Source organism: Chlamydotis macqueenii, chromosome Z (genome assembly GCF_036417535.1).
Source record: "Chlamydotis macqueenii isolate bChlMac1 chromosome Z, bChlMac1.mat, whole genome shotgun sequence".
NCBI lineage: Eukaryota > Metazoa > Chordata > Aves > Otidiformes > Otididae > Chlamydotis > Chlamydotis macqueenii.
In genome coordinates, this window is record NC_141593.1 from 31,201,344 (window position 1) to 31,228,620 (window position 27,277).

At 39.8% G+C, this 27,277-nt stretch overlaps 1 long non-coding RNA gene across 1 annotated transcript in view; it reads right to left on the minus strand.

The window, feature by feature from the left end:
- The window catches only part of LOC147596299 (uncharacterized), a 562,863-nt gene that overhangs the window by 256,857 nt on the left and 278,729 nt on the right, over positions 1 to 27,277 (minus strand). The window contains exon 2 of the long non-coding RNA XR_015261405.1: positions 14,305 to 14,377. This is a non-coding gene — a long non-coding RNA (uncharacterized LOC147596299). The remainder of the gene's footprint in view (positions 1 to 14,304; positions 14,378 to 27,277) is intronic.

The window sequence follows — 27,277 nt, forward strand, 5'->3', positions numbered from 1 at the left end:
GTTTCAGATACAGTTCAAGTCACAACAGGAGGATTTTTCTTAGGCAAAGAATAAAAGTCACAGAAGTGAAGGGGACCCTCTGGGGAAGAGACTTAATATAAGATGAACAGCTATTCTCAAAGTATAAATCAAGGCTCTTCCAGCACATACTCTTTACAAACTTACAACTTACTTGCTCACATCTGCATCTAGAAGAAAGACGGATATGTACCATTTCTTCAAATACTTTTGCATATTGTTATGTCTTAATTTGTCCCAGAAACACTACTCTAATCTGCATATTGACTGAGATATTTCTTTGCACAGAGAAAAGTTTAAGGAGACACAATGTCTGAAAAGATAGTGTGACTTTCTCTTTAGGAACAGCTGCAAAATACAACTGTAGCACTAAAGAGAAGGATCCCTTAAAACAACCAGTCTCCATTCTTTCGAGGACACACTTGTGACGTTCTCAGAAAGCACTCTGCTACTTCTAAGATGTAATTATCAATAACAAGCTGAGAGCAACAATCATCACCTGTGAAACTGAGTTTATTAGAGTGAAATAATCCGCACAGTCCAGAAGCTGTCTATAATAGAGCTTACTAATTCTAGGAGAAAATTTACTTGGATTCATTTCAGTTAAATGAATTACTTCCTTTTATGCAACACAGATATGGAATGTGCTGTGTTAAGTGATAAAAGTCATGCATTCAATATGGACACATGAAGGGATTTCAATCTCTTTGGTCCACCGCAAATTTTAATATCTGGGAGTCTAGCCAAATGTAATTTCAAGGCAGCTTCCAAATCAGTGGGAAAATATCACAATCAAACCTAGATAATTAGCAGTCCCCACCTTTGAGCAAGTCAAGATTTACCAGCTACTGCAATTAATGTAAGAGCCATGAGTTTATTGTTCTGAAGGCAGCAGCTTTTCACTGGATTAAAAACAGGAGCTGTTCTAGGCAATTTTGATTTGATTCTGTTTTTACAGTACAGTGTGTTGTACTGTGCTAAGGTTTTGTTGTTGGTGCCATGTACATTACATGGAAAGCTTATGTACACAGATGTTGGATTTAAGTGTTCTGTAAACATAAGACATTTCTCATTTAGTTCTTTATATTCAATCATAAGACTGTATTATACCTGTATTTCCTGAGAAGCAGCAGAACTTGAAAGGATAATAGAGAGGTACTTGGCACTTTACTCATATGAAAAAACTCAACAATTATCATTCCACTTTCTATTAGCACTATTATTATGATGGTTATTATGAGAAATCTCTCTTCCACTTCCCCTGTACATTAGTGCCTCTTCTTTGATGAAATTTTAGCACTTGTGATCTTCCTATTAAAGATTTTTTTTTTCTTTAAGTTGTAATGTGTCTCAATGTCTCCCTCCAAATTCTTAAGGAAGTTCTATTCTGATCTTGATCAACCTTTCAACAAATATTATCTGATCACTAGAATGAAAGACCTAAAAATCTTCTCAAGATATTTCACATCATATCTTTGTACGTGTCTCTCAGTTGAGAAAAATCTCTCTCCTGCCTAAGATCAGCCCAGAAAAAGAATACCTTAATATTTATTCATGTTAATCCCTAGAAGGAGACGTGCTCTAACACCAGAATGGAGGTATATACACAGCATGACTGTCTACTGTGTCTTTCAAAGCAAAGGACCTTCTAGGCAGGTAGCTTAACTTACTGTGTTTTTTTAAACTTCAATTTTTTTATATATATGATTGCTGCCTCAACAGCTTGCTGCCTCCTTCAGTGTAGGTCCATATTTTTGAGAAAAAGGCAAACACCTCAAATATTCACAAATTTATTTTTGCTTGTGGTATCCTTGAAACTGACCAATTTTTATACATCCGTTACAGTTTACTGTCAAGCAAAGCATCCAGGACAATGGATCCTGACCCATGCAGGAGCACCAAAAGGAAATGGCAAGCGATACTAGTGGGTAACTCCCTGCTACAGGGAACAGAGGCACTCAAGTGCTGACCTGACTTGTCTAGGGAAGTCAGCTGCTTGATGAAGACTCAGATCTAGGATGTTGTAGAGACACAGTCAAAGCTTGCCAGACCCTCTAACTATTAGCTTCTGCTGTTCTTCCATGTTGAAACCAATTACACTACAAGGGGCAACCTGGAGGATAACAGATGTGACTACAGTGCTCTGGGGGCAACAGTTAGGGCATTGGGACCCAGATGGTGTTTTCCTCACTCCTGCGGGTGAGAGAAAAATCCATAAGAGGAAGGCACATAGTAAGAATGTGATTCCAATTTTAAAAGCTCTAGTTAAAAATGTTGATATTTTGAAGTTCAGATAATTTAATTTTTATACAACATTGATGGGTGGTCAAAAATAAATCACAGAAGATACTCTGTGATGCAGTAGGCTTTCTGTGGTTAACGTGAATTCTCATGAAACTAAGCTGAATGATATATTCCTGGAAAACAATCCATTAAAAATATCATCAGAAATCTAAATAATACTACACAGGAAAAACAATAAAGACTAGGTTTTATTTTGGTTTTGTTTTGTTTTGTCAGTGGACAAAATGAACAAAACAGTATTTCCAGTTGTTAGCTTTGACTTTACATCCTGAAGGCCAGAAGCTAACTTAACCAAGAGGTATACAATTGCAATAATTTTCTTGTTTTAGTTGAATATTTTTAAATTGTTTCCAATTTTCTTGATCTTAAGAGTGAAAGAAATACTGTATTTCACCTTTTTCATGAACTAAAAATGTGGTGAAATCTGCTTTTCTCAGCTTGCTCTTCTGGAGCTATCTTACATGAGATAAGAGGTTTATTTTATAATATCATATGAACGTCTGTTATAACATACATTGTAATTTGCATCAGGTAGAAAACTGAAGTGTGAAGAACACATGCAAACTGAGCTTAAGGTAGCACATTTTCTTTAGGTACCTTTATCACAAAACAGAATTCCCACATCTTTAATGAAAATTTCCTAATTGAGTGTTATGAACTTTTTCTCTTCCTAAGAACAAACATATTAATTTTGGTGAAAATGCTGGACAGAAAACAGCCTTTTTCCCCACATATCCTTTGCTCCCCTGATAAACCATCCACAACTAGGATAACATTGGTATTGGGCAGGGATTTGTGTGGAATGATGGTGGGGTTGTCTGAATGAAACAGGGTTTTCCATACTGCTGCATATAGTCTTGTATCATCTTGTACGGAGCTGCCCGTTGAGCAGTCTGTGGCATGGAACTGCTAATGTGCAGAGACTAACACAACTGTATCACCATGGTGGAGCCGATAAAACACACCTCAAAGAGCAACAGGAAAGAGATATTGAGAAGCTGCAGCAGTGTACGAAAAAAATCTCTGAAAATAAGAATAGATGAAGAAGACTTAAACAGTATTTCCTTGTATGCTTGCAAAGACAATGGATAGCCATTGAGCAGGTTTATTTCTGACATTTTGGAGATGTGGTATTTTAAGAGTCTTCAGTTCAGTCAGACAAGTTAGACACTCTAGCAAACTAATGCAGGACTTTGATGATTATTGTATTCGATGCACAAGCATTGCATTTTAAAATAAAAAAAAAAGTGAAAAAAAGAGAAATTGCAAAAGAGATTTGGGACTAGCTCAGCTCATAATAAGATTGTAAACTGGGAAAAATTCTCAGGTAGAAATAAAAGATACTTGTCTATTGAAAGAGCAAGCAGAATTTGCAGAGCAGAGGTCACAAAGAGATTGAAGATGACGGTAAGACAAGGACGTTCAGAGACTGCAGATAGCAGAGAAGTTGAGAAGGGACAAAGATCACAAAATGCAGAGATCGTGGTGGTCATCACATTCATACACAAACAACCACCAGCTCTGAGGCAGAGAGGAGGTGGATGCATGGCACGTGGAAATAATCACCCTCAGGTTTTTCCCTATCAAAGTAATACATTACCAGTACAAACACGGTAACTCCAAACAGCAAAGTCAATCGGTTTCACTAGCTCATCCATGAAACTGTTCAATAGAACTGTGTAAGCATTTTTAAAGCAGCAGAAAAGTGCTTGCCCAATTGGGAGAAAATGGAGTCAGAAACATGAGTAATGATCACTTACATACGTTAAAGATGGACATATGTAGAGAGAGATACACATGGAAATATTCTGAACAAAGAAACTGGGCAAAATGAATTATAATAATCACTACAGCAATTGGATATATACTTAAAAGGAAGATATATAATTAATGTAATTGTTTTAACCTTTCAGAGTGCTTCGGGCAGGAAAAATACATCATCGATTTTGAAAGATAAAATTTATTCTCATCCTGACCGTCTCAGTTCAGCTACATAGATTTCAAATTCCATATGTCCCTTTCGGGTCAATGAATTGTCTCATGGGAGTATAACTAATATCTTCGTGGTTGCTCTGTGCAGTATTACTCCTGGCTTGAACTAATTCTAAGACATCACAATTCAGTTAAGAGTGTTCCATTTCCAAAGCATCTGAAGGATATTTCAGTTCATGAACATGCTTGTTAGCAAATTAAAAGGTATTCTAAGAAGCATTTCCGCTTTCTTTGTACTCCTCTACAACTCTGTGGTTTGTAGTAAAAAAACCCCACACACTTCAATAGTAATCCCTTTCTAGTATGCATTTAGGACACAGATAATTCTATCAATAGTGAAGTCTCTAGGTTATTTTAGAATTATTTTTAAACACTCAGCTCCTTTTATCAGGTACAGCATCTGTTTGAACTAATCACATGGAACTATCAACCTATGTTGTTTCAGTTTTACACAACTCAAGGCACCATTTTGTTTCTTTTTTCCTTTCCCAGCTAGCTGTATTTCCTTTGAACTTGGTGATAAATCTGCAAATATGCAGCTGGCATGTGTTCACTATTTCCCAATATATGCAGATTAGTAGGAACAAAAGCTATAGTTCTGACTAGGCTTCTGGTCTACTGCTGGATGTTGGGACATCACGTACAAATTTTCCTCAAATTTACCTCAAAATACAAAATGCTCAAATCTTACACTAGCAAATCTTTCAGTCCAAGGAACTCAGTAGAGCAATAGCTGTAATCACTACCACTCTAAATATTTCTATTTTCTGTAGCTGTAAAACTAATGGAAACTGAAGGTTCTTTTACCCTGGCCAGTATGAAGGTGTGAAACATAAAGATTGTAACTGGGCATTGGTTTTCTTGCTTTAAAGTTATTTATGCTTTTATTTGAAGCAGAAAGGACATTTAAATTATGAACACATATAAGAATAATTCTATTATGGCATTGTATATCACTTCATTTCCTTTGCAAATTAATGGTTTTAAGCTTCTTTTACTGGAAAATTTCAAAGTATATCATAAATAGTATTAATTATTTTTATATTCCTTCTTGTAGTAAATAATACATTCAAATATTTTTCACATTCAAAATTGGAGAAAATAACTTCTCAATACTATCTTGGCAGGTGTCACCATCCATTCCCACTGAAATCAGAAGGTTTCCCATCAGTTTGTGTGGAATCAGTTTCAGAAAAATAAGTTACTTACATATTTCACTTTCATTGGTCTAAGTAAAAGCATTCTTCAAAAGGATCTACTTCCATTTGCAAACTTGTGTATATCAAATAAATTCAAATGTTTTATCCCTGTCACAGTTTCCTTAAGCTTTGAATATTGAGTTTTATTCAAAACATATACTTATTTTAATTCATATACCAGACAAAAAAAACCATACGTATGTCGACGGCAATGAAATAGTCTGAATATGTGAGTTTGAACTGTGTTTCTCTCACCTAAATTAATTTGAGTTAGAAATTCATAGCTGGGCATTTATATTTTCAAAAGACTCCTTGAACTAGTAAATCCACTAGTAAAGATTAACAAGAACAGTTATACATAACAGTTATAATAAGAGCTCAATAAGACCTAATGTAATTTTGGCAGTTTGTTGTGGTTTTTTTAATTTTTTTTTTTTTTTTAGATTTAAGGCATATGAGTTCTTTGTGAGGTATTTTCCAGACACATGTTCATTTCTCCATGTGCAATACAGCAAAGTAAAGAAAGACAATTTAACTGCAGATAAATGATCATTACAACTGTTAGCTACCAGGTTAACCTCTGTTGCTTAGTAGTTTTTTTCCCTTATAATCCCTGGATGGGTATTGGTTTGTCCCTCTTTTTCACTGTTTTTTACCAGCTTTTGTTGTTGTGGTAGTTGTTGTTATTCTTATGAAAATCATTATTCTTTCTTAAATTAGCATTCTCTGATAAATTACTTTGTTTTAAAAATGACTGTGATCCCATTAAATTCCCTACTTTGGCAGCTACATAGTTTAGACTCCTTTCTGACTTCTATAAGGTGTTACAATTATTAGAAAAGCCAAATCGGGGACCTTGAAAACCTCGGTTGTGTGGAATTGTTGGCAAATATTACTTTTAATAAGCCTTGATCATAGAGTAACTAAAAGAGTCATGTGTGTGTATAAATTACTGCTTCATCCTATCTTAGTCTTAAGATCTCTAGAACTCTTGGTTTTGATGTTTTTAATCACCATTTGCATTTGTATTCATGACAAAGTTCAAAGTCACCCTGGTATTTTGGAAATATAATTCCCTTTTGAATTACTAAAGTTCAAAAGCTACTGCTGTTATTACAACAGATTTGCTTATTACTGTGTATCAAGCCTTCTTTCTTGTCATTCATAAACACCCCAAAACATAGTTCCAATAAAATTTTAAAAAAGAAAAGAAAGAAAAAAATTAGATTTGTACTCATGGGGGAAAAAAAAAAAAGCTTTCCAAATGTAGTTAGCATACCTGGAAATAGGCATTTATAATGAAAATACTGCTAAAGCCTATCTGTATTTGTGCTGCAACCTGGTCAATGTTAGCAGAAGCATTATGCATGAGAGACACACAGTTTTATGCTTTGGAACACTCAGAAACTAGCAAGGCATTTTCCATAATTTACTTTTATGAGCTTCAGTTTTAAATGAATTTTCGGACTTAATGTTTTGGGAAATTATTATGAGAAACAATAATTCAGAGTTGACCTTTTCTGAACTACCTGATATTTGATTGGTTTAGCTAGCAAGGTCTTTAATTGAATTTGTCAGCAACAAAAATATGCCTGCTAACAGCTGCTGACTTACATTTTATAATAATTATTATTATTATTACCTGAGATAAATATTTATGCAGATGAAGAAAGAGAGTAGAACAAAGTCACCTACATAGCACAAAGTGAACAGCTCAATGGAAAAGTTGTAATACTTTTTTCTTTAGAAATACATTTCTGAATTAGCAGAAGTTGTAATACATTTTTGTAATTTAATGAAAAAAAATCACAAGTTATATATCAGATGATGTGGGTAAATAATGCCTAAATACTGTGTTATTTCCTTAGCCAGACCTTCATAGCATCATCAGAAAAAAATACTTGAAATGTACTTGAAAATTCAGGCTCAATTCATATTGACGTCTGCTCACTAGTCCAAAAAAGCTCCAGACAAATACAGATTTGTTCTTTGTGCATAGTCTTGTTCTTTCTGCAATGTACCGTAGAAGTAACATGTATAATTTTACTTTTTAAAAGACATACATTGAAAGTCTCTAATTAAAATAGGATGAAGCAACGAGAGTGCTGAATTTACATAGAAAAACATTATATTATAAAATGAAACTCACTTCCAAATAACTCAGTTCTGATCTCTTATAGTCTAAGAAATCAATAATTTTGCACTGATTTTGTGATGAGAGAATTCTTGGGTTTTCTTTGTTTGCTTGTTTATCTGTTTGTTTGTTTTGAAAGTATCTTAGTGTCATTAAATAATCTGGCAAAGAGAGGAACCATGAAATGTGCCACTGTCTTCTAGGCTTAAACAAAGAATTTTTTGAGATTAAACAGCAGTTTCTTTCAAACCTATCTGACAAACCTTTAATGCTCATTCTTTAATGATGTCCTGCCTAATTTCTTGCCATAGAACTAAAAGAAATGGTTCACATGTTCTACATCATTGCTGAAAAAGAAAAGAAACATTTCTTCAAGGAAAGCATATCACTTCTTATTAACCTAGGGGACTGAATGCGTGTGAAATTATCTCCAGTAACTCAGAACCCAAAATGAATTCAAGATCAGGCCTCTTGATTTTCTAGATACGATTCTTTTTCCTATTGTCATTACCGGAGCTCTCCGCTTCTGAACTTAATGAATAGTTTATATATGGTTATCGAGACATAAAAGCACTGTATACTATTGGGAACTTCTAATGCTGACTGTGTTTGGATAATGTGGGACTTATCAGAGATATAAAAAAAAATCTAAGTACCAATTAGCCTTCTTTGAAGGAAATAGTTTAATTGTTGTACTAGTCTATATGAATGAATTACATGAAGTGAGAAACAATGAATAACAAAGATTTTAGAGTAGAAATTTACACCAAAAATTATTTATCTTCTCTAATGTTTCTGAAATTACAAATTTTGTATTTTATTTAATATTTGCAATAAAGTAGATAAACGCATTTCAACCTGTGGGGGGGGGGGGAGAAGAAATTGTATTTCAATTTTAGAACTGTCATCAGCCTTTGTAACATCTCTTATACAGAATTCTCCTAATTTAAGGAGAAAACATTCTATTTCAGGGACATGGGATTATATGCTATTGCCTATAAAATAAAAGATTATGCATGAGAAGAGATCTTGCTCTAAGTATCCAAGACACATGCGTTTTTTGTTTGTTTGTTTCAGCTAGTGGAAAAACAAGTAAGATAACAGCATATCTGAGATTATCTTGTGCTGCTCACTAACATAAGCAACTTGTCAAAGGACTTTCTAAGGCATGAAGTATCACAAAGATCAAATATGGAAAAGCAGTAGAAATCTGATCCTGTGATTAGAAAAAGAAATCAACAATCCAAGTAAAAAGTTGAGATTATTGTATTCTTTGCTGCAATTCTTATGCAAGCATTTTAGATGAAAGAGAAATATTAAGATGCTTTTAAGAAATTCAAAATTAAAAAGAATATTTTTTTGCAATATTTTCCATGGCACATCTTGTGCTGTACTCTCTATAACAGAAGAGTATGTACTGTAGAGGTATTTTAATAAATGTCTACCAATAATGGATGTATGATGAAGAGACTACAGATTTTAAAAATCTGTGCAGGAAGCCAAGTGTCATGGTGGTATAGCATCAACCTATTAGGGGCTTGTTTTACACTGTAGCTGTGGAATTCATGACAAGCCATGTCATCACAGTGACACACTTCATACAGATCCCTTCTTTCTATATGATAGCATGTTGCTTATTAAAAACATATTTCCATTCACCCTAAAGAGAGACAATTAAGCTCAAAGTGTGTGATGATAAACCCTTTAACCCTTTAAATAAATTACTTTTTCCAAGTATTTGATGTTATTCTTCACCTGAAAACAGGTAAAATCAGACAAATCCACTATTCACCTCTTATGATTCCTAGCAGAATGTCAGTATGGTATTCTCAGGGGAATCAGGTGTACGCAGCAGCCCTATAACAGTTATGTGCCAGTTTTAAGCAGGGAAAAACACATTTTCATACTGAAAAGCTGTTATCCATATTACTGTAGGAGATTAGAAATGCTATCATGAAGCAGTCAAACTAGAGAAACTTAATATAGCTATTTATAACATCAAAAGAACAATATTGAATATTTGAGAAATAGTGAAAGTCCATTTGAATTCAAAATGGAAAAGAGAAATGAAGAAAAAAAAATCACTTTGTATGCCTTGTCTTCAGAAGTCTGATATCCTATCTCACAACTTGCATAAAGTACAACAGATCTTCAACCACTGTCCATTCTGAAAATGAACACTAGATAATATGGTAAATAACTTGTCTTAGTTTTACACATAAAGCCTACTTTTACGAAGGTTAACTACTATTCTGTAAGAAGAAAATACATTATCAGTTATTGAAATGATATATACACATATATATACAAGATAATTGTCTTGACTTAGAAGGATGCTAATTTTATGCCTATTTACATGTAATCACTGCTAATTTCAGACAATACAATAAATATTGTTAGGATAAGAATGAAAACATAATATATAGATTAAAATATTTAACCCAGAAAAAAAACCATTCAAATTTACTAAGCAAAAGTATTTTTGTCAATTATAATTTTGTTTTTAAATATTTCTAAAGTATGTTGTTCTCTGCTACGGATACACTGAGGGAGAACAAGCTTTTTCACTACAAAGTTTTGGTGAGCTCCACACAACACATTGTGACTCAGATTAAAAGTTGTTATCTGTGAACAATGAATTTTTTTTTTTTGCATACACACCCTTCACTAGGCAATAAGGTCTCTCCAAACTGTAAAAGGTCTTTAAATGGCCTTTGTGAAGTAATCAATATTTTTCTCAAAATGATCCTATCATTTAGGAAAAATTGGTGAATACATTAACTTATTTTTGAACATGTGATTATAAGATATACATAAGATATTTGTAAGAGAAGATTGACATACATGTGTAACCACAAGTCACACTAAATATTTTCTTTAAAAAGTTCTGTTTCTCATTCATTTCATTAATTTACATTCATTTACAATAAGGGAAAATGCTATTAATACACCTATGCCACAATTAACCCACAGAACCTGTATTGCATGACTTCAAAATTACCTGGTAAGGTAAAGGTAAAAATGTACGTGTAGAGAAGCAACATTTTCTTTCTTTCAGACTATATTATAACTTTTGCTGTTTTGTAACTCTACAGATCACATTTTGTGACTCATCTGCTATGGTCAGCACATAGCTACTGAGAAACACTGAATTGTATTACATATTTCATTCCACTTTTATTTGTGGTGTGTTGCATATTTGGGAGCAATACCAATATTTATTTGCAAGAAAAATATAGATTAAGAATACTTTCCATTTTATTTTAGTGAAAATAATTTGTAATAGATAATTCAGAAGGAAAAACTCTGATACTCTTGAGAGATGTGTTTTCAAAATGCCTATTATATGAAGACTCGTTTATATGAAGACTCGTTTGATTCGGGTTTCTATCCACACATGACACCATTCTACAAGAACTAAGTTACTTGAAGCACCTCTAATTTTGAGGACAAAAACATTTTTATTAATTATGTTTCTGTGCTGTACCAAGTTTTTCTGCAGTTCCATTAGGGTCGCATTTCTAATCACTACTCCTTCAATGGAAGTGACTGCCTGACTTATGCTATTCTCACTTCCAGTAAGAGTATTTTTACAAAAAACATAGATTTTATCAAAAGAAGGAGGTTATTTTTGTCCTAATTCTTCTAATCTTAAGCTTGATTAAGTGGTAAAGTTAATTTTGTGCTGACGGTAAGAGGCTAAATGAACTGGGATTTTTTAACTGCAACTGCAATACTGCCTGGTGTTGGAGTGGAGTAGAGAGGAAGTTCACTTTTTAACAGGGTGCCTCATTAGTTTTGAGCCACAAGACCTCCTTTTTGACTTGAGGTGCAGTTGACTCTAAATAGACATCTGGATTTTGACCCTTCTGATGTGATTGCAAGATGTGAACCATTGTCATAACATGCAATTGTTTTGGGTTCTTTATCCCCAGCACTTGAACTCCCTTCACTATCACATTTCAGGAAGCCAAATAACTGTCAAGCTAAAAGAATGTTCAAACTCAACCAACCTAAACTGACTTTAAAATATGGCCTAGAGGTTAAAGCTTTAATATTCTAAATTTCCCTTGCCAAGCTATTGAACTGACAGCTAGTGCTAAGAATTTTAAAACATCAATACTTATGTATTCTCATTAATAATATCAAATTCATTAAAAAATCCTTAATAATTGTCTCCTCTGTGAACACAAAAAGTAAAATACTGCATCTTATTTGCCTATATCTTTCATAGAATCATAGAATCATAGAATGGTTAGGGTTGGAAGGGACCTTCCAACCCCCCTGCAAGGAACAGGGACACCCCTGACTAGGTCAGGTTGCTCAGAGCCTCATCCAGCCTGGCCTTGAACGCCTCCAGAGATGGGGCCTCCACCACCTTTCTGGGAAACCTGTTCCAGTGTTCTATAACTCACATCGTAAAAAAGTTTTTCCTAATTTCTAATCTAAATCTAACCCCCTCTATTTTAAAACAATTACCTCTCGTCCTATTGCAACAGGCCCTACTAAACAGCCTCTCCCCATCTTTCTTGTAGGCCCCCTTGAGGTACTGGAAGACCGCTATCAGGTCTCCCCGGAGCCTCCTCTTCTCTAGGCTGAACAGCCCCAACTCTCTCAGCCTGTCCTCACAGGAGAGGTGCTCCAGACCTTTGATCATCTTTGTGGCCCTCCTCTGGACCTTCTCCAACTGGTCCATGTCCTTCTTGTGTTGGGGGCTCCAGAACTGGACACAGTACTCCAGGTGGGGTCTCACCAGGGCAGAGAAGAGGGGGAGAATCACCTCCCTCCGCCTGCTGGCCACGCTCCTCTTGATGCAGCCCAGGATGTGGTTGGCCTTCTGGGCCGCAAGGACGCATTGCCTGCTCATGTTAAGCTTCTCATCCACCAGCATTCCCAAGTCCTTCTCCTCAGGGCTGCTCTCAATCCATTCCCCGCCCAGCCTGTATTTGCGCCTGGGATTGCCATCACCCAGGTGCAGGACCTTGCACTTGGCCTGGTTGAACTTCATGAGGCTGGCATGAGCCCACCTCTCCAGCCTGTCAAGGTCCCTCTGGATGGCATCCCTCCCTTCCAGCGTGTCGACGGCACCACACAACTTGGTGTCGTCGGCGAACTTGCTGAGGGTGCACTCTATCCCACTGTCCATGTCGCCGACAAAGATGTTGAACAGGGCCGGGCCCAGCACGGACCCCTGAGGGACGCCACTCGTGACCAGTCTCCACCTGGACATCGAGCTGTTGACCACCACTCTCTAACCAGGATGTAGTAGGTAACACTATTCTTCAAATACACTACCAAAAAAAAGTCATTCAGAAGATGGATCAGAACAAATAGCTGCCTGGTTTAATAAGTAACAGACTCTGGACTGGGTGATCTTTACATACTAAAGTCAAAAATAATTTAGCCTGTTAACTTCGTAAATTCTCAATTTATGAACAAGAATAGAAAAAAGTAAAGAACAAGACTCTATGCTACATTAGTGGTCCTAACTCTGCAATTGATGTACATCATATAATGACCATTTCTATGTCCAAAGAAAATGTAATAGCATACAACTTTATTCTTCTCAGTATCCAGTACTTTGAAAGATTTTCTTGTACTCATTAAATTCTCAAATATTAATCTCTTTCATGTAACAGGAATGTATAATTGGAGTTGTAAAAGTATTGCTCTAGTTTTATTAATGGATCAATAGAAGTATGGAAAAATACCACAAAATGGTATCCAGCTTAACAAAAGCCCACAAAAGATGTATTTCTTAGCACTCAAGCTCCAGCAGTGATGTAAACTTTCATTTTATAACAAAAAAAAAAAAAAAAAAAAGCATGGTTTATTAAGGTTGACTGGCCAAGCATAAGCAGCTGGAGGTCAGAAATACTGAGAACCACCAGTCATGATTCTCTGAACTGTGACTTGCAGTTGGACCCTTCATTATTCAGAACTGTTCTAACACCTAGAAATATGTGACCATCACTCCTGTTGTCTCCACTCAGGGTCTAAAAGTAAAAATTAAAAATAAACTTATTTCAGATACATATTCCTAGCCAGGGACTGTTATACAGAAGTTACCAGAGTGTTGCTAAGATCTACAGAAGTCATTACATAATTTATTAGAGCTTCATAAAAGTTGTTCATCCAGGGAATATTGACAGGACACAGTGACCTCTTAAATCCATCAGCCCTCCCTGTTTTCAGGAAAATATAAGCTTCCACAGACCAGTCATACTGGAGTGGGAGAGGGGAGGGAAAATTCTGGAAAAAACAGTGACAAAGAGCTGAAATTTGAAAAGCTGACGATATCAGATATTGCTGAGTGACTTACGCTTTACCAAACTAACTACAATAACCACTCGTATTTCCAGACATATAGGAACCTAGGATTTCTGAAAAACAGGCACTGAGCATGTATGAATCAACTGCTCTGCTCCTATGATATAAAGTTGAGCTGTAGAAACAGAACAAACATGATGCCTCTGTGATTCAGACTTCCTACATGTGAAATCAATCGTAGACTTACAAATTTGGGAATTTGCCAAGCGAGAAAGGAAGACATTTCTCAAGTTTTGTCACACAGACACAACACTGAAGGACATTGCTTTAGCAGTTAAACCCGAAATGAGAATTCAAAAGCAAAGCAAAAGGTCTACATCAACTTACCACCTCACCACAATGTCCTCACAGCGCAATCAATGACTGGAGGATTAAAAGTGTAAGACTCTTCAAGATTTCCCTGAAAGAGAAAATAAAACATGTTTTATTTGCATTTCTACAGTAACACAAATAAATTCTGAAGGGTTCAAGAAACAGAAAAAAATTAGTATATTGACAATAAATAACTTGCAAATTGCTATCTTTGATAGGCAGCAGAACAAAGTGGAATTTCTAGAGTAATGCTGATGTAAATCAGTCTAGATCATAAATGGTCATATAGTAAATTATTTTAATCAGATATTTTCTGATTAATGTGCTCATGAAACAATTGTGTTTTCAACCACATTGTCTTAATTATAAACACTTTATTGCCAAGTCAGTGTGCTGGACCAATTCCTTTTCAATATACTATTTTTAGTGCAAAAATGTAGTTTCATAACTGAACTAATGCTATTAGCTAACAAAGTACACCAGAGGTATTGCCTAGATCTGCAGTACTTGCACAGGCAGTATGTTAATCAGTAAATTACCTTAACAGTTGGTGAAAACAGAACTGTAGCCTTGCCAGTAGTAAAGCTATCTGTTCACATATCACAAAACAGTGTCAATCTCTACCATATGGATGTCCATTGGAACTCACTTATTTAACTCTTTCTCACTAGAAGTCAGACTTACAGAGGTTCTATACATTACCTAAGCCAAAATCTATGACTGTCAAGTACACACTAAATGCAGGTATCCTCTTTACAGCATATATTTGAATGTCGCTATAGGAAGATACAATTAAAAAGCACCTTTCCTTTCAGTTGTGTGTATCTTCGTACTTTACTTTTCGATGGATTTAATTAGTCCCTAGCTCCACACTGGTCTAATTTCATATTATTTGTAGCTTGGGAGAAAAAGATAATTGCTTTTGCGAGAACAGGATTTCTATCATGCAAAGATATTCCTTTCTAAACTGACTTTTTCTTTTGCTTCTTCTTCATCTTATTCACATCTTCCCTTTCTGTTTTTGTAGAATGCATCGACCTGTTGATCCTTCAGGCAAACAGCCTATTTTGGCTGCCAAATACTCTTAACTTATTTCATCACATGTGAATAGTCCAGACAAATGATGGTCTATCTTTTCTTCCATAATAAAAGATTGCTTAAGGGGGTAAAAAGCAATCAAAACTGACAAAACCTCAATTGTTTTCTCATTATTGTATTATGCAAGAAAGTTCTGCTTTTTGGTGGGGCTGAGATTAGTATTTTCATGCTGTATTAATTTGTTTATTGCTTCACCTGTGCAATCGTCTTAGGATCTCTTCTCTAAAACATGAGGGTTTTATCCTTTCTCCCTTCTTGTTTTCTAGCTGTAACTTCCCTACTTGTCTTTTTAAGTATCTATCCTTCCCTTTTGAGATGTTTATGTACCTTAATACTTCTCATGCTCCCACCTTCCTTCTGCCTTCCATAAATATAAAATTGTTCCAATTTTTCACCCTTCTCTCTTTTAGTAAAAAACAGCTGGCTTAGCCTTAACAGAGACATTCTACTTTCCTTCTCATCCTTCTTGTACCATACTCTATGGGCCTTTGTAACATCTTCATTTTTAGTACTTCCTTTTCCATTCTTTAGTCTCTTGAATACATATTCCACTTAAAATATAATAATGAACAGAACAACAAAAATAGTAGATTTTGATTTGATGCTAGTCTGTAGATCTTGTAGACTTTATCCTGCTAGACTCCTCTCTTTGTTCTAAAAAAAAAATCCCCCTCAATAATATAACTGAAACATATAAAGTGACAGTAAAAATGAGGTAGTAATACAGACAAACAGAGACTGTCAGGTTTTTAGCCTTTTGATCCCCTCTTACGTACAGTGGACATTGACCACACTTTCAAAATGTGTATGGTGTCCAGAAAGAAATTAATTATTCACTATTGAAAAGTTAAACTAGGACAAGCAATAATAAAAAAGAAACACTTTTTTTTACTCAGAAATATGATAAGCATAACTGTCACTGTCAAGTATTTTGTACTCTCAGTAGAAGCACGTTTTCTCATTCTATTGAATGTGATGGTTCTCTGCAACGCTTTTCATACTCAACAATCACATCCTGCAAGTTCAAGAGCAGGCCATCCCAAAAAAAAAGCAGGAAGTCAGACAAAAATGCCAGTGGACCTGTATGGATAGAACCATAGAATAGTTAGGGTTGGAAGGCACCTTTAAAGGTCATCTAATCCAACCCCACGGCAAGGAGCATAGAATCATAGAATCATAGAATCACATGGTTGGATGGGACCTATAAGATCATCTAGTCCAACCGTCTTCCCACTACCATTGCTGCCACAGCTACTAAACCATATCCTGTAGCTTCTCATCAAGCCGCCTCTTGAACACTGCCAGGGATGGAGACTCCACCAACGGACATCCCCAACTACATCAGGTTGCTCACAGCCCCCTCCAGCCTGGCTTTGAATGTTTCCAGGGATGGGGCATCTACCACCTCTCTGAGCAAACTCTTCCAGGTTTCACCACCCTCTTCTCCAGGCTGAACAGCCCCAACTGTCTCTGCGTGTCCTCACAGGAAAGGTACTCCAGCCCTGTGGTCATCTTTGTGGCCGTCCTCTGGACTCTCTCCAACAGGTCCAAGTCCTTCTTATGTTGGGGGCTCCAGAGCTGGACACAGTACTCCAGGTGGGGTCTCATGAGAATGGAGTAGAGGGGTAGCATCACCTCCCTTGATCTGCTGGCCACACTTCTTCTGATGCAGCCCAGGATCTGGTTGGCCTTCTGGGCTGCAAGCATACATTGCCATCTCATGTTGAGATTCTCATTCACCAGTACTCCCAAGTTATTCTCAGCAGGGCTACTCTCGATCCATTCTCTGCGCAAGCTGTATTTGTGCCTCGGATTGCCCCAACTCACATACAGAAGTTTGCACTTGGCCTTGTTGAGCTTCACAAGGTTTGCACATACCCACCTCTCCAGCCTGCCAAGCTCGCTCTGGATGGCATCCCTTCCCTCCAGCATGTCAACCACACCACACAGCTTGGCGTCTTCCGCAAACTTGTCGCAGGCAAAGATGTTAAACAGAGCTGGGCCCAGTACCGACGCCTGAGACACACCACTTGTCACCAGTCTCCACTTGGACATTGAGCTGTTGACCATAACTCTCTAAGTGTGGCCATCCAGCCAACTACTTATCCATCAAGTGGTCTGTCTGTCATATCCATACCTCTCCAGTTCAGAGAGAAGGATCTCGTGCTGGACAGTGTTAAATGCTTTGCACAAGATGACATCAGTTGGTTGACCCTTGTCCACTGATGCCGTAACTCCATCGTAGAAGGCCACCAAATTGATCGGGCACAATTTGCACTTAGTGAAGCTGTGTTCGCTGTCAGCAGTCACCTCCTTATTTTCCATCTGCCTTAGCATGATTTCCAGGAGAATCAGCTGGATGACCTTGCCAGGCAGAGAGGTCAAGCTGACCAGCCTGTAATTCCCTGAGTCTTCCTTGTTTCACTTTTCAAAAATGTGGCTTATGTTTCCCCTTTTTCAGTAGGCAGGAACCTCATCAGACTGCCATGACTTCTCAAATATGATGGACAGCAGCTTGGCAACTTTATCCGCCAGTTCTCTCAGGACCCATGGATGCATCTCACCAGGTGCCACGGACCCAGATGGTCCTGAATCTGCTTTTCTTCTACAGTGGGTGATTCATCATTCTTCCAGTCCCTGTTTTTGCCCCTTCTGCAACTTGGGCAATGTGGCTAGAGCAACATGACACTTTAGCCAGCAGATCCCTGAAGAGGCCAAAGTCTGTTCTTGTGAAGTCCATGGTAGAGAGCTTGCTACACTCCCTCCTTGATGCCTAAGGATCTTGAACTCCACCATCTCATGGTCACTGCAGCCACGGCTGCCCTTGAGCTGCCCTTGAGCCTCCATTCCCCACCAGCCCCTCCTTGTTGATGAGGACAACGTCTAGCATGGCACCTCTCCTCATTGGCTCCTCTGTCACTTGTGGGAGGAAGTTATCCACACATTCCAGGAACCTCCTGGATCGCTTGTGTCCTGATGTGTTGTCCTTCCAACACTGTCCATATTGGGGTGGTTGAAGTCTCCCATGAGGACCAGGGCTTGCGATTGTGAGGCTGCTCCTATCTGTCTATAAACAGCCTCATCCACTCAGTCCTCCTGGCCAGGTCCAGCAGACCCCCTACTATAATATGTCTCCTGTCCCTACCCTCCCTTTAATCCTGACCTACAAGCTCTCTGTCAGTTCCTTATCCATCCCCAGGCAGAGATCCATGCACTCCAGCTGGTCATCGATATAGAGGGCATCTCCTCATCTCCCCTGTCTGTCCTTGCTAAAGATCCTTTATCCCTCCATTCCAACGCTCCAGTCATAGAAGCCATCCCATCACGTCTCTGTAATGCCAACCAGGTCGAAGCCCTGCAGGTGTGCATACATCTCTAACTCTTCCTGTTTGTCACCCATGCTACATGTGTTAGCATAGAGGCACTTAAGCTGGGCCCCTGATGAAGCTGACTTGCTGGCTGAAGCAGCTGGGATTTCCTTGAGCTGCATGTTAGGAGCTCTCCTACTTACCTGCAATCCTTTCTCAGGTTCTGGGCACCTGTTGGGTGAACAAAGCACTCTTGGCAAAATTGAAACATAAAACAGTGTATGAAAGGTAGAAATATGGACAAGTAACCTGAGAGGAATACAGAGACACTGTCTAAGCATGCAGAGATGCAGACAGGAAAATCAAAGCCCAGGAATAGAATCTGGTGAGACATGTCAAAGGGAACAAGAAAGGCCTCTGTAAGTATATCAACAAGTAAGGAACAGTAGGGACCTCTGTAAGTATATCAACAAGTAAGGAACAGTAGGGAAAATGAGGACCCACTGCTGAATGTGGCAAGGGTCCTGGTGAAACAGGACATTCAGAGGGCTGAGATACTGAATGCCTTCTTTGCCTTGGTCTTAACTAGTAAGACTGCCCTTCAGGAATCCCAGAGACCAAAGGAAAAGTTTGGTGCTATAGGTTGATCAGGCCTTACCTACATTCCTGGGAAGGTGATGGAGTAGCTAATTCTGGAAACCATTTGCAGGCAGTTGATCAACAAGAAAAACACCAGGAGCAGTCAGTGTGGATTCACTAAGGGGGAGTCATGCTTGGCCAACCTGATAACCTTTTGTAGTGAAAAGGCTTGATAAATGAGGGGAAAGGAATTAATATTGTCTACCTAGACTTCCATATGACTTTTAACACTGTCTACAGTAACACTCTCAGAGAAATTATGACAAAGTATGGGCTGGATCAGCAGACAGTGAGGTTGAGTGAAAACAGGATAAATGGATGTGTTTGGAGCATTCTGACCAGCAAAACAAAGTGTACTTAGAGGTCAGTAACCACCTGTGTACCCCAGAGGTAAATACTGGGTAGTACTACATTCAATGCCTCCATTAATGATCTAGAGGATGGAACAGACTGTAGCCTCAGCACTTTTGCAGATTGACACAGAACTGGAAGGAGTGGCTGATGCACCAGAGGTTTCTGCTGCCATCCAGTGACCTCAACAGGCTGGAGAAATGGGCTGACAGCAACCTCGTGCAGTTTACAAGTAGAAGTGGAAACCAGCTTTGCACAAATGGCTCTGGGGCTCTTTGTGGACACTAAGCTGAACATGAGCGAGCAATGTGCATTTGCCCAAAAGAAGGCCAACAACTTCCTGGGCTGTAGCAGGAGGAATGTTGCCAGCAGGTCAAGGCAGGTGATCTTTCCCTTTTATTCAGCAGTTGTGAGGCCACACTTGGTGAGGTCACACTTGGAGTACTGTGTCCATTTTTGGCTCCGTAGTACAAAAGAGATATGGACGTACCGGAGAGAAATAATGAAGTGCCATAAAGATATTGATGGGATTGGAGCATCGCTCCTTGTTGTAGTTCAGCCCCAATCGGGACCAGACTACGCAGTCTCTCTCTCACTCCCCCCACCCTCTGAGAGAATAGGAGGAGATGATATAAGAAAAATGGCTCAAGGTTTGAGATAAGGACAGGGAGAAATCCTTAAAGTTACTGTTACGGCCAAAACAGACTCGACTTGGGGAAAAAACACTCATTTATTTCTAAAATTAGCAGGAGAATGAGACAGGGAACAAGATAACCTCCCCCCACCCCTCCCTCTTCCCTCCCTCTGCCCTATACTACCTGCCCTCCCGAGCGGCACCGGGGGAAAAGGGAATGGGGGTCGCGGTCAGTTCATCACGAGTTGTTTTACGCCGCTGTGTCATCGTCAGGGAAAGAAGTCCTCACATTCCTCCTCTGCTCCAGCGTGGGGTCCCTCCCACGGGCCACAGTCCTTCGTGAAACTGCTCCGGCGTGGGTCATCTCTTCCACAGGGTGCACTCCTTCTAGAACAGCTGTCCCAGCGGGCCCTCCACAGGCCACAGCCTCCTTCAGGCCTCCACTTGCTCTGGCGTGGGGTCCTCCATGGGCTGCAGGTGGATCTCTGCCCCTCCGTGGACCTCCATGGGCTGCAGGGGGACAACCCGCTCCACCATGGTCTTCACCACGAGTTGCAGAGGAATCTTGGCCAGGAGCCATGTTACTCCTCCCCCTCCTTCTTCACTGACCTTGGCGTCTGCAGCCGTTCCTCACAACAGGTTGGCAGACGCCTCTTGGGATCCTTTTTACATCTTATTCACTTCAACTTCTCATCTCCTCTCCACTTCTTGCAGCCGGGCTGGACCGAGTTGGGCCCAGTCGGCTGCCCAGCGGGAGGCCAGAAGGTGAGGCCTGCAAGGCCCACAAGGCTCGCGCCTCCCCCTCTCTGCCCCCCGCTCAGCTGCTTCACATCTTCTCCCCCTCTTTTTCTGTTTTCCCCTTCTTAAATATGTTATCGCAGAGGCGTTATCATGGGACATTCTGCTACCAATTGCCTCGGCCTTGGCCAGCAGCGGGTCCGCCCTAGGCCTGGTCGAGTCCACTGAACAAAGGGGAGCACCTTCTAGCAGTTTCCTACAGAAGCTACCACCTTAGGCCCCCCCTCACTAACAAAACCAGAACACTCCTACAAGGAAAGGCCAAGAGTACTGGGACTATTCAGCCTGGAGAAGAGAAGGCTCAAGGGAAAATTCATCAATACATATGAATATTTGAAGGGAAGGCGCAAAGAAGATGGAGTCAGGTTTTTTTCTTTGGTGTCCAAAGACAGGACAAGAGGCATTAGGAACAAGAAGACACAGAAGGGTCTGTATGAACATCAGGAAACAGCTTTTTACTGTGAGGGTGACTGAACACTGAAGCAGTTTGCCCAGCAATAGCTGTGGAATCTCCATCCTTGGAAATATTAAAAAAAAAAATCTAGAAATGGTCCTGGGCAATCTGCTCTGAGTAGCTCTGTTTGAGCAAGGAGGTTGGTCCAGAGCCAACCTCAGCTATTCTGTAATTCTGTGATATTTTATTCATAGCACTTAGAGTTTGTGGTTTTTTCCACCCACCTAGGCAGACTGTGATTGATAACCACCTTCCACCTTTTTCTATATCTCACTGAAACATTCAGAAGCCATAATATTATCTACTACAATGTAATTATAACATATATTCCTAACGATTCAGGAAAAAGTAAAAGGTAATCAAATAGCAATAAATGGGAAATACTGATCAAGCATGTTTCACCCTAAAAATTGCCTTCCCCTAAACATCAGGGGAAACCATTTTTGTCCTAATACAATACCAGTTTCAGCTGAAAATGTTTTGGTTTTTTTTTTGTTTGTTTTTTAAATGCACTGCACATGCAACACAAAGAAAGTTTTCAAAAACAGACAGGTAAGAAGTTTTTTTTTTCTTCCTAAAAATCATAACTATGTAAAGACTCCGTGACACCAAAGGAAATAATGAACTTGGAGCAAAGTCTATTGGTTCCTCAGATTCTTCTTTTTATGAGGGAAAGCACAGCTAAGAGATACTGAAAAAAAGACTATTTCCTGAAATAGAAAATAGTTCAAGAAAATGCCAGCAGAGTGTATGTGGTATGGTTTTAAAAGTATCCTTTTCTCCTGGATTAAAGTTTAAGCATGATTTATGACCTCCAAGTATCCAAGCATGTAGAGACATAAAAATCTGATCACCAAGATTGCTGAATATTAATGAAAGATAGAATACAACCTTGATCCAAGTCCCACTGAAATCAACAGGAAACTTCCCTGACAGATTAGGCTTTGGCCTAGCCTTCTAGATTAACAACTTAATGAAGCACATGAAAAAAGACTCAGAGTATCACTATTGACTAATTGTATCAATTGCATCCAAGCTAGTCATAAATTAATGAAACAGAAACTACATTTGAGATGTCAGGATTTTAAAATCTGATTTCCCTCTTTTCTCAACAGCAAAATAAATTGTGAGGTATTTTTCTCAAACTAAATCTGTATTTCTCAGTGCAAAATCTCACCCAGATCTGATACAAAACAGAAAGTAAGTGAGATTACACAGAAATTCTACATGTTGCAAATCTAGAAGTACTAGAACACTGTAAATAAATACGGACTGGAAAGCTTCTGACCATGTACAATCTCTTTTGCAAAGTGAGCTTTATGGAAGTACAAAAAGGCTTCTTTTCTATTGTTTACAGTCTAAGGAAGTGGAAGTGGCAAGGAAGAAATATGCAGCTACCTCAAGTCACTTTTACAGCTACTAGTCGAAGCTAACATCTGCCAGCAAACATGAGTTTCTTACTCTCATGTACACCCAGATGAAATGAAAACAAATCTCAGTCCATGTATTTTCTATTTTCTTCTTTAAGCTCTGTGATTTTAGATGTGTATATGGAATTACAATGAGGTAATAATTACAAAATAACTAGTAATTATAAATAGAGTGTTATGTGTTTGATCCCATAACTGGGTCCATGGAATATGCATCAGACTTTGGGTGGTGACTATGGCTAACAAAGAACTCATAACTTGAGGTCTTCTGTAACGAAGTCCATGCTCGATGTCCATGTGGAGACCGGTCACGAGTGGCGTCCCTCAGGGGTCCGTGTTGGGCCCGGCCCTGTTCAACATCTTTGTTGGCGACATGGACAGTGGGATAGAGTGCACCCTCAGCAAGTTCGCCGACGACACCAAGTTGTGTGGTGCCGTCGACACGCTGGAAGGGAGGGATGCCATCCAGAGGGACCTTGACAGGCTGGAGAGGTGGGCCCGTGCCAACCTCATGAAGTTCAACCAGGCCAAGTGCAAGGTCCTGCACCTGGGTGATGGCAATCCCAGGCACAAATACAGGCTGGGCGGGGAATGGATTGAGAGCAGCCCTGAGGAGAAGGACTTGGGAATGCTGGTGGATGAGAAGCTTAACATGAGCAGGCAATGCGCCCTTGCGGCCCAGAAGGCCAACCGCATCCTGGGCTGCATCAAGAGAAGCGTGGCCAGCAGGTCAAGGGAGGTGATTCTCCCCCTCTACTCTGCCCTGGTGAGACCCCACCTGGGGTACTGTGTCCAGTTCTGGAGCCTCCAACACAAGAAGGACATGGACGAGTTGGAGAAGGTCCAGAGGAGGGCCACAAAGATGATCAAAGGTCTGGAGCACCTCTCTTATGAGGACAGGCTGAGAGAGTTGGGGCTGTTCAGCCTGGAGAAGAGGAGGCTCCGGGGAGACCTGATAGCGGTCTTCCAGTACCTCAAGGGGGCCTATAAGAAAGATGGGTAAAGGCTGTTTAGTAGGGCCTGCTGCAATAGGATGAGAGGTAATGGTTTTAAAATAGAGGGGGGTAGATTTAGATTAGAAATTAGGAAAAACTTTTTTACGATGCGAGTTATAGAACACTGGAAGAGGTTGCCCAGAAAGGTGGTGGAGGCCCCATCCCTGGAGACGTTCAAGGCCAGGCTGGATGAGGCTCTGAGCAACCTGATCTAGGGGGGTTGGACTAGACGACCTTTGAAGGTCCCTTCCAACCCTAACCATTCCATGATTCTATGATTCTATGAATCTGCTATATTTCTATGCGTGGTAAATTATGGTTATACATATGGGGTTTTTTTAACCACTTGGGGTTTTTTTTGGCTGCTTTTTGATCCTGGCAGCCTAGCCATTCTGAATTTCTTTCCTTTTTCATGTCTGGGAACATCAGAGGAGGAAGTAACCCCGAACTAGCAAATATTTATCCCACCTCACTTCCTACTCACATTACATGCTTTATGTGCAGAAGCAAATATAAAATTGTTTGAAAACAGAAACCAAATTATTAATTAATTATTAATAATCATTAATTATACCTCTTGATCATCTACCAAACGTCTTGGGAGTCTGGGGATGTCCCTACTGACTGGAAGCTAGCCATTGTTATTCCAATTTACAAGACGGGTGTGAGGGAAGAGCCAGGGAACTACAGACTTGTTAGTCTCACCTCAGCTCCTGGTAAAATTATGGAGAAGATCATACTGGGTACTACTGAAAAGCATTTAAAGACTAATACAATCATCAGTTTACAAAGGGAAAGTACTGTTTAAGTAATTTTATATCTTTTTATGATAAGGTTACCAAGCCAGTGAATGAAAGGAGGGTGGTGGATGTAGTTTTTCTGGATTTTAGTAAGACTTTTGATACCATCCCTCACAGTATCCTTCTAGACAAGTTGTCCAACTGTGGGATGAGTGGGTTCATGGTGCACTGGGTGAAGAACTGACTGAAGAGTAGGGCTTAAATGGCCGTAGTGAATGGGGCTACATCTGGCCGACAATCAGTCACCAAAGGTGTTCCTCAGGGCTAGAGCCAGTCCTTTTCAATATATTTATCAATTATCTGGATGCAGGAGTTCAATGCACCATTAGCAAGTTTCATGATGAAACCAGACTGGGAGGTGTTGTTGACTCAAGGGAAGTTGCAGAGGGATCTAGACAGACTGGAGCATTGGGCAATGATTAATCAGATGAAATTTAATAAGACCAAATTCTGGATTCTGCACCTGAGACAGAGTACCACCATGCACAAGTCTAAATTGGGAGAGGAGTGGCTGGAGAGCAGCCCTGCAGAAAGAGATCTGGGGGTGCTGGCTGACAGTAGGCTCAATATGAGTCAGCAGTGTGCCCTGGTAGCCAACAGGGCAAACCGCATCCTGGGGTGCATCAAACACAGTTAGTGTTTGCAGTTAGTCAAAAGAGGTGATTACCCTGCTGTATTCAGCATTGGTGCAACCTCACCTTGAGTATTGTGCACAGTTCTGGGCCCCACAATTTAAGAAGGATGTTAATGTACTTGAATGAGTCAACAGGAGGGCAACAAAGTTGGTGAAAGGGCTGGAAGATGTGTCCTGTGAGAAGCAGCTAAGCACTTTGGGCTTGTTTGTTCTGGAGAAAAGGAGACTGAGGGGCGACTTCATTGTACTCTGAGGAGAAGTTGAGAGGGAGGTGCCAATATCTTCTCCCTAGTATCCTCTGACAGGATGCATAGGAATGGTTAAAAGCCACATCAGGGAAGGTTGTTCATCAGGAACAATTGGTATCAGGAAACATTTCTTTACTTAGAGTGTGGTCAAACACTGGAACAGACTTCCGAGAGAGGTAGTCAATGCCCCAAGCCTGTCAATGTTTAAGAGGCATTTAGATAATGCCCTCAATAACATGCTTTAACTTCTAGTCAGCTCTGAATTGGTCAGGCAGTTGGACTAGATGAATGTTGTAGATTCTTTCCAGCTGGAAATATTCTATCCTACAGGAGCAACAGTTGGGTTTTCATGTTGGTCATTTTCCTCGTAGGCCTGGAGTATCATCTGCATTTGAGTAAATTCTAAAAGTAACAGCCTTTTTTTCCCCATGCAGCCAAGTTCTAGGCCTTCCATCAGTCCCTGGAATCCCACCCAGTTCTATAAGGGCTCTTGTCACAGAAGGCAGAACATGGGCAGTGACCATGTCACAGAGGGGCTAGTGACACAGCCCTCCCCTCCTAGGGAGGTTATAAAAAGGGTTGTATGGTGAGCCAGCCTAGGCTGGAGCCAAGCTGGTGGGCGAACAAAGGCTGAGATGGATGGACAGGGAAAGGGACAGGGAAGCAGATTGGCAGGGCCTCAGGCAAGGAGGCAGGGGCTGTTTGTGATGCAACAGATAGTGGCTGTTCCTCCTTTGCTTTTAGGGCCAGTGAGAGGACATGACCAGACAATGGCATTCTCCTGCCCTCAGTCACTCAGCCAGAAAGAGTTGGAGCTTTCTACAAGGACATCAATGTAAAGATAAGAACTCAAGATAACATCTAGCTGGTGCTGTTTTCAAGCTATCAGCTCTTGGCACAAACCCCAGTAATGCAGCGCCCATGTCACTGTTAGCAGCAGGGTGGCAGTGGCCCATACCATGGTGCAGTCTGTGACATGACCAGGCCAGGACCAGTGTCTCCTGGCTGCAAGGAAGACCAGGGATTGACAGCCTTGGCCTGAAGCTGCGTGAGCCCTGGGCAGGGGTTGCCTATGGTGACCAAGGGTGGCTGCTCCCCTTGTTTGTTGATACTATCCTTTTTATTCACAGCCTCTGGCCCAGAGATACAAACAGAATATGGTGCAGTTTCATGTCCTCCTTCCTCAGCCACTCAGCCAGAGATTCCTGCAGCTTTCTACAAAGCCATTAACTTAAGGACAAGTACACACAGCCCCACTCTGCACCACACTATGGTCTCACAGGCAGCTGGAAGCTACCCGCAGTCATGGACAAGTGGAGCTCAATGACACTCACCTCTCTATCCGAAACAGACCTTGCAACGCATTTATGAATCCATTGGTTAGTTCTTCTGGTTTACGTGGAGTTTTTTTGGAAAATATTTTGGACCTTTCCTTACATAACAAGAGACAGGATGCATATATCAATGGTAAATGGTGTCCCAATGCCCATCTGCCTCATTTCCATGCTGATATCTGAGATGCCCCTTCCTCCTAATCTTAAACCTAACTTGCTTTATTCATTGATTCTTCAATCTGATATCACCAGATAAACACAGACA